At 45.3% G+C, this 8,623-nt stretch overlaps 1 long non-coding RNA gene across 2 annotated transcripts in view; it reads left to right on the forward strand.

Moving 5' to 3' along the window:
* The window catches only part of LOC121550801, a 40,452-nt gene extending 37,524 nt beyond the window's left edge, over positions 1-2,928 (forward strand). The window contains exons 2-4 of one of the 2 annotated variants that reach the window (XR_005996985.1): positions 1,445-1,552; positions 1,812-1,946; positions 2,049-2,928. This is a non-coding gene — a long non-coding RNA (uncharacterized LOC121550801). Of the gene's footprint in view, positions 1-1,444; positions 1,553-1,811 lie in introns of both variants that reach the window. The other variant, XR_005996984.1, reaches the window with a different exon arrangement.
* The last annotated feature ends 5,695 nt before the right edge of the window (positions 2,929-8,623 follow it).

Consider the following 8,623-nt stretch of genomic DNA (forward strand, 5'->3'; position numbering starts at 1 on the left):
GTTCAGTGAGTGAAGTGTAAGAAATAATGCACAGTTGGTGGTGGAGGAAATACTTTGTATTCATAAATTTTTTACGAGTGTTCCCTACTGCTGTGTGGGTCGGGAGGTATAGCTAAGGGGGCGCTACGTCAGAGACTGACAATAATTACAGCTTTCTTTATTTCCAAATTTAGCTCAGCTGTGTCTGCACAGGAACCACCCCCTGTTACTAAATGTAAATGCCTTTTCTCTGTGTGAAGAACAATATCTACTGACGATAGAGAAGGTTAAGTAACCTTCCCCTATATTTCTCTTTCACCCCAATCCACTGTTAGACAGTATTCCTTTGAAATTACTATATAGTTTTGGGTTGTGTGTAAAAGAAGGTCACAAAAGTAACGTTTGTTATGACAGAATGGTTCATTTTTAATTAATAGTATTGTAAGCATGATTCCTTACTCCCGTGCTACACAATGCCTAACATCACATCATTTCAAAAGGAAACAATAGACTGCATTATCGAGGGAAATCACCAATGTTGTTGCACTTTGTAGTTGCAAATGATAAGTACACGTTGCAGCAAGGCTAATTTGTTGAAAATAAATCGAGTAGATAAGGCATTATGACAGAATAGAATAGAGAGTGAATGAACACTGCCTTTTCCATTCTCAGAGACACAGAGTAGCAGTGTCTTGTGGCGTAAAGACTTCCTATAGATACAACGCGTGCCAATAAATCAGATGAGAGCGGGAGTAACAAATTGATTAGCTCTCTCGCCCCCCATTTAATTATCTCCCTTCATGCTTATAATTAATTCCCAATTTTTCTATAGTCTTATTTCAAAGTCACACCATAAATAGACTCAATGGGTGACTGTCTGTTGAAGACTGTATTTTCGTGTACTCCCAATGTATCAGATATGAGATGTGCTGGGGATGGTTCCCATAGTAGACTCTGGTACAAGAGCCATACTATAGTACAGTTCAGTCTGAATATTGAATGGTGGTGTGTACCTGTCTTGTGTATTCTTCAGTGCTTTGCTGCTATTGCATGGTATCTGACCTCGGTGGTTGCAGCTTTTCAGAGGTGAATCACATATTCATGAGTTCTTGAGTGAGGAGGCTAGAGACGAGGCTGATAGAAAAAGTATATTTTTGGGGTTAAGAGTTTGTGGAAGACGAATTGCTGGGAAATAAGTTTGGGGGAAATGTGCCAAATTGGAATTGCACATATTTGTAGATGTTAAAATGTGTGTGCATTCGGAACTTCACTAAAGAGTAACAGATGAAAATCAAAGCTTAACTCTCACTTCTATTATGTTATGCTGCATGCTTTTCCACTGGTTCTGCATCAAGTCACTCTTAGACAATTCTAGCCCTTTGTACTTTTGTCTGTGTTTTCTGTCTGTAGACAATATGAAGTCTGATTGATCTTACTTTCTTTGCAATTATTTCCTGTCTCTTAGTACAAAGGAGCTTGGCTGAAGACTTCATCCTTTATTGTGTCTGATCCTATAAATATTCATGGTCGGCAGTCATCAATGGCCAATCAGATCACAAACGGAACTGAGCAGGTAGTGGTTTCAGAATATTCATCAGCACCTGCTTTCTAAGGAACTCTTTAGTTAGAACAGAGCATCAGTGTATGTATGGCACAGATTGATGGGTATATTTCCAATGTAGGCTATGATGTGCTTTTCTTCTCGGTCTATAAAAAGCACAAATCATGTGATTTTCTCCCCTTCCTTGGTTATTACAATGTGCATGTGTTTGATGAAAGGGTAAATACAGAGAGTTTGTTCTTATTTCCTGTTCTCTCCCACATGTGGTTAGGGAAAGAGCCAAACTCCTCAAAACCTTCATACAGATTGGCAATCTCCAGTATCTTGTACCATATTGATAATTTCCCCAAACCGATCTATTCCATTTGATCTGTGGAGGAAGCTGAGCCAAGTGCCTCCCGTCCAGGTAAATCCCTGTAAACACTTCTTCCCACTGTTTCATTTCCAGGGCTAATGATGTTGCTTTTCTTTCTGGTTTTTTTTCCTCTTCTTCTCCTTCCTCTCTCAGGGTTTTCTTCATGGTCTAGTCCCGTGAAGAATCGTCAAAGGGATCGTTGTGTACACTTACCCTCAGACGACATCCTTCGCCTGTCAAGTCGGAAAGCGTGCATGTGTAAAGAGGTCACCGTCTGAATATGTAGTAGAAGCAGACATTCCTGGAGACACAGTTACCAGGACTCAGCGGAGGTTGAGAGTGTTTCAGTAATCAGGGTTGAGATGGTGCTCGTTATATTTGGCAAGTGGCACAAATGGAGTTAGTGTTCCTGCAATTGAATGTCTGCTGAATGAGAGTGGTGGTGAGGTGAGATGGCCTGTAAGTAATTCCTTACAGGTTGATTTTAGTCGCCGTGAACATTTGTATCCTATTATAATTTCAAATGAACCATTTATATATTCACCTTGCCCTCCACCAACATCTTATCTAGCCGTCCCTGGTGACATGTTACCTGAGGTGTTGACCCCTGTGATTTGACCTCTAAGAGATCCCTTTTCCCCAAGGTGTTATTCACCCTGCAGGGCATTAATGTTAGGTTCCATATTACAACTGTAATGGCCTTGTATAATGGGATAACAGTACATATACATGTATGGTTTTAGTTATTATTTTGTGAATGTTACATTTATTCACAGGTTATTATTATAGTATTACTCGACTGTGTTGGTACTTAACCTAGAGTTTACCTCTTGATTTCAGACATTTTAACCTGATCTAGTTCCATCCAGACAGTCAAAAGGTATTTTGGAGCATCTCAGGGGATTGTCTGGAACATTAGAGGAGAGAACAATATGAGCCCTAAACATGAAAGCAGTCTTTGACTTAAACACGATCAAATAAATGATTATTCATTAGAGGAAACAGCTGCCTGCATTTTATTTTGTATGTTTGTCTAAAATTCTAATCTAAACTGAAGATATATTTGACAATGCTGTTACCACTGCTGATGTTGTAAATCAGGAAAGCATACAGAAATAAACAAACATATCTAGGCCCAAATGTTCTCATTTCGTCCCTCCAACTCTTCTCATCCCTTATCACCAGCACCACAGTGTCAGAGGAGTGACTCCATACAGTGCAGCTGTGGATCTGATCCTGACTCCCGACCCCCCCCCACAGCCCTGTCACCTCCGTCCCCCCGATGACAGATGCAGCCATTTACATTTACGTAATTTAGCAGACGCTCTTATCCAGAGCGACTTACAGTTAGTGAGTACATACATATTAGTATTTTTTATTTTTCATACTGGCCCCCCGCGGGAATCGAACCCACAACCCTGGCGTTGCAAACACCATGCTCTCCCTGCCGGCCATTCCCTCCCCTACCCTGGACGACGCTGGGCCAATTGTGCGCCGCCCCATGGGTCTCCCGGTCACGGCCGGCTACGACAGAGCCTGGATTCGAACCAGGATCTCTAGTGGCACAGCTAGCACTGCGATGCAGTGCCTTAGACCACTACGCCACTCGGGAGACACGAGCCATTGGACTTCCTAATAGCAGATTTCCACCTTTCCTTAATGCTAGTTATTTTAATCATCAGTACAACTCTCTGTATGGATTCCGTCTTTCTGCCTAATTTAGCAAATCTGGTGCCCTGATGTGACCTATTTAAATCAAATCGGGTCCAGCACTGTGGTTATAAACAAGCCATTTTGTTGAACTAGTAGGCTAGCTAGAAGTTGGATCTCTGCTCCCCAACATGGTTCCTCCTATCGGGATATAGTGCTTGTGGTTTGCCTGGGGGCAGCATGGCAGTGTTGTCTCAGTGTTGTCTCAGTGTATGTGTCAGTGTATGTGTCAGTGTGTGAGTGTGAGGTAAGCAGATGTTGTCGTAGTGCCATTAAGGAGGGCGTGTGCAGGAGGAGGAGGAGACGTGATATGTCACCCACCGAGCAGCCGGCAACAGCAGATGTCCACTCACTGTGAGTTTGCTACTGATAAACAAAAAGCCCCATCAGTCGAGCTAGACGATAACACATGTTGGTTACCATGATGGTATTGTCAGGAAAGCTGTGTTCTCCCACTTTGGGGAAGATTATAGGTCATGAATACATTCCTTGATTCAAAAGGTTGTTGGTGACATTTGTCTTATTGGAATCAACCACAGCGCCAGTGTATGAAAACACTTGTGAATTGAAGTCTGTGATCACTGTGACTAACGATTTAGCTTAATCCAAAGTACTGATTGAAAGGAACAGGTGGGGAAATGATTCAACAGATATACTGTATAAATGTATCTCTGTGTTGTGTATCTCTCCCTGCTGAGACACACACACACAAAATTCACTGTCAGTGTCAAATCCAGGTTGGGGACCTTCTTTAGACTACTTGCTGGGCATGTGCATCAGGCTCATTCTCTTGCACTAGGAGGCAAGAAAGAGAGAGAAAGAAAGAGAAATGGAGAGTGGCAGGCGATAGCTGCTACTCTGTCACTGTCTAGCTGTGAGTCTCATTAGTCATTCCATTTAATGAGCAGAGAGGCTTTTCTTCCCGGGGCTGGCAGCTTGTGATCTCCACTCTCCAATCAGAGTCCACCTGGGGTGCTGTAGCCAGGCTGCAGCACTGGAGCCACTTGCACCCACTAAGCGCCCGTGGCTACAAGTGCTTATCAGGGGATATTAGCCAATCACGCACCAAAGGGGACCACTTGTCAAGGTCACCATCTTTCCCTCTACCTACTGGTGGATATCCCTGATGGATAGATATTGTGATGTACACGGCGTCAGTGGTAAGGACTGTCTCGTATGCTGTGGGGAGCACATTCAGTCAGACAGTTTCATACAGTCCCACACTCTCACCACCATGATGGACATTGCAGGCTTGGGGCTTTCCAATGGTGTAGAGAACATTTCTAGGAACATATTTGCATATTTCTAAATTGTGCACAGAGGCAGAGATTTTACTAGCGGCTGGCTTTGAACTTCATACAGATGTAGGATCTTAATTTGATCAGCCTGTTTCAGGAGAACCTTCCTGCAATGCAGTAGTGTATTTGAAGTTTAAAAAGGCTTCTGAAGTTTGTAATTTCCACTTTGACATTTCAGACTTCGTTTCCCATACGAAAAATTTATCAACCCCTACAAAAATGTCCATTAATTATAATCCACATAATAACTCACATTTCCTTTTGCTGCAGGATTATTTTCCTGCTGTAGCAAACTGGCTCAAATTAAGATCCTACAACAGTAAGATCAAAGGGTGATATATCAAATCAAATATTATTTGCCACATGCGCCAAATACAACAGGTGTAGACCTTACAGTGAAATGCTTACTTACAAGCCCTTTACCAACAATGCAGTTTTTAAGAAAATAAAAAAAAGTGTTGAGTAAAAAATAGATAAGTAAAAAATTAAAGAGCAGCAGTAAAATTAAATAACAGTAGGGAGGCTATATACAGGGGGTACCGGTACAGAGTCAATGTTTGGGGTACCGGTTAGTCGAGGTAATTTAGGAAATATGTACATGTGGGTAGAGTTAAAGTGACAATGCATAGATAATAAACAGAGTAGCAGCAGCGCAAAAGAGGGGGTGGCGGGGGGAATGCAAATAGTCCGGGTAGCCATGATTAGCTGTTCAGGAGTCTTATGGCTTGGGGGTAGAAGCTGTTAAGAAGCCTTTTGGACCTAGACTTGGCGCTCCGGTACCGCTTGCCGTGCGGAAGCAGAGAGAACAGTCTATGACTAGGGTGGCTGGAGTCTTTGACAATTTTTAGGGCCTTCCTCTGACACCGCCTGGTATAGAGGTCCTGGATGGCAGGAAGCTTGGCCCCAGTGATGTACTGGGCAGTACGCACTACCCTCTGTAGTGCCTTGCGGTTGGAGGCCGAGCAGTTGCCATACCAGGTGGTGATGTAACCAGTCAGGATGCTCTCGATGGTGCAGCTGTAGAACGTTTTGAGGATCTGAGGACCCATGCCAAATCTTTTTCAGTCTCCTAAGGGGGAATAGGCTTTGTCGTGCCCTCTTCATGACTGTCTTGGTGTGTTTGGCCCATGATAGTTTTTTGGTGATGTGGACACCAAGGAACTTGAAGCTCTCAACCTGTTCCACTACAGCCCTGTCGATGAGAATGAGGGCGTGCTCAGTCCTCTTTTTTTTCCCTGTAGTCCACAATCATCTCCTTTGTCTTGATCACGTTGAGGGAGAGGTTGTTATCCTGGCACCACACGGCCAGGTCTCTGACCTCCTCCCTATAGGCTGTCTCATTGTTGTCAGTGATCAGGCCTACCACTGTTGTGTCGTCGGCAAACTTAATGATGGTGTTGGAGTCGTGCCTGGAGGGGACTGAGCATGCACCCCTGAGGGGCCCCCGTGTTGAGGATCAGCGTGGAAGATGTGTTGTTACCTACCCTTACCACCTGGGGGCGGCCTGTTAGGAAGTCCAGGATCCAGTTGCAGAGGGAGGTGTTTAGTCCCAGGGTCCTTAGCTTAGTGATGAGCTTTGAGGGAACTATGGTGTTGAACACTGAGCTGTAGTCAATGAATAGCATTCTCACGTAGGTGTTCCTCTTGTCCAGGTGGGAAAGGGCAGTGTGGAGTGCAATAGAGATTGCATCATCTAGGGATCTGTTGGGGCGGTATGCAAATTGGAGTGGGTCTAGGGTTTTAGGCAGGTTATCTTAGTGTTCTTGGGCACAGGGACTATGATGGTCTGCTTGAAATATGTTGGTATTACAGTCCCTTGCCAGTTGGTCAGCGCATGCTTGGAGTACACATCCTGGTAATCCGTCTGGCCCTGCGGCCTTGTGAATGTTGACCTGCTTAAAAGTCTTACTCACGTCGGCTAGGGAGAGCGTGATCACATAGTCATCTGGAACAGTTGATGCTCTTATGCATGCTTCAGTATTGCTTGCCTCGAAGCGAGCATAGAAGTGATTTAGCTCGTCTGGTAGGCTTGTGTCACTGGGCAGCTCGCGGCTGTGCTTCCCTTTGTAGTTTGTAATAGTTTTCAAGCCCTGCCACATCCGACAAGCGTCGGAGCCGGTGTAGTACGATTCAATCTTAGTCCTGTATTGACTCTTTGCCTGATTGATGGTATTCGGAGGGCATGGCGGGATTTCTTATAAGCGTCCAGGTTAGAGTCCCGCTCCTTGAAAGCGGCAGCTCTACCGGTTGGGGTATGTACGTACGGTCACTGTGGGGACAACGTCATCAATGAACTTATTGATGAAGCCAGTGACTGATATGGTGTACTCCTCAATGCTATCGGAAGAATCCCAGAACATATTCCAGTCTGTGCTAGCAAAACAGTCCTGTAGCTTAGCATCAGCGTCATCTGACCACTTCCTCATTAACCGAGTCACTGGTGCTTCCTGCTTTAGTTTTTGCGTTTGAGATACCAATTGTGAGAGAGACATGAGAAGAATGGGCTTTGATGATATCTAGGCATTCCAGACAAGATTAAATATGTCTCAAAATTCTCTTAAGGCTCGCACACATCGCACCGAATGTGGATCTAGTCTGCCAATCATTCAACACGCTGTGTTTTAAGGATATCCCCTCTCTCTCCAGATGAAATCTTGTGACTTGTGACGGCCGGCCGCAATACAACCTGCCCGCTTGACCCTATCCCCTCCTCTCTTCTCCAGACCATTTCCGGAGACCTTCTCCCTTATCTCACCTCGCTCATCAACTCATCCTTGACCGCTGGCCATGTCCCTTCCGTCTTCAAGAGAGCGAGAGTTGCACCCCTCCTCAAAAAACCTACACTCGATCCCTCCGATGTCAACAACTACAGACCAGTATCCCTTCTTTCTTTTCTCTCCAAAACTCTTGAGCGTGCCGTCTCTAGCCAACTCTCCTGCTATCTCTCTCAGAATGACCTTGATCCAAACCAGTCAGGTTTCAAGACTGGTCATTCAACTGAGACTGCTCTTCTCTGTGTCACGGAGGCTCTCCGCACTGCTAAAGCTAACTCTCTCTCCTCTGCTCTTATCCTTCTAGACCTATCCGCTGCCTTTGATACTGTGAACCATCAGATCCTCCTCTCCACCCTCTCCAAGTTAGGCATCTCCGGCGCTGCTCACTCTTGGATTGCGCCCTACCTGACAGGTCGCTCCTACCAGGTGGCGTGGTGAGAATCTGTCTCTGCACCACGTGCTCTCACCACTGGTGTCCCCCAGGGCTCAGTTCTAGGCCCTCTCCTATTCTCTCTATACACCAAGTCACTTGGCTCTGTCATATCCTCACATGGTCTCTCCTATCATTGCTACGCAGACGAGACACAATTCATTTTCTCCTTTCCCCCTACTGATAACCAGGTGGCGAATCGCATCTCTGCATGTCTGGAAGACATATCAGTGTGGATGTCGGATCACCAACTCAAGCTGAACCTCGGCAAGACGGAGCTGCTCTTCCTCCCTGGGGAGGACTGCCCGCTCCATCATCTCGCCATCACGGTTGACAACTCCATTGTGTCCTCCTCCCAGAGTGCAAAGAACCTTGGCGTGACCCTGGACAACACCCTGTCGTTCTCCGCTAACATCAAAGCGGTGACCCGATCCTGCAGGTTCATGCTCTACAACATTCGCAGAGTACGACCCTACCTTACACAGAAAGCGGCACAGGTCCTAATCCAGGCACTTG

The sequence above is a fragment of the Coregonus clupeaformis genome, chromosome 35, assembly GCF_020615455.1.
Source record: "Coregonus clupeaformis isolate EN_2021a chromosome 35, ASM2061545v1, whole genome shotgun sequence".
Lineage (NCBI taxonomy): Eukaryota > Metazoa > Chordata > Actinopteri > Salmoniformes > Salmonidae > Coregonus > Coregonus clupeaformis.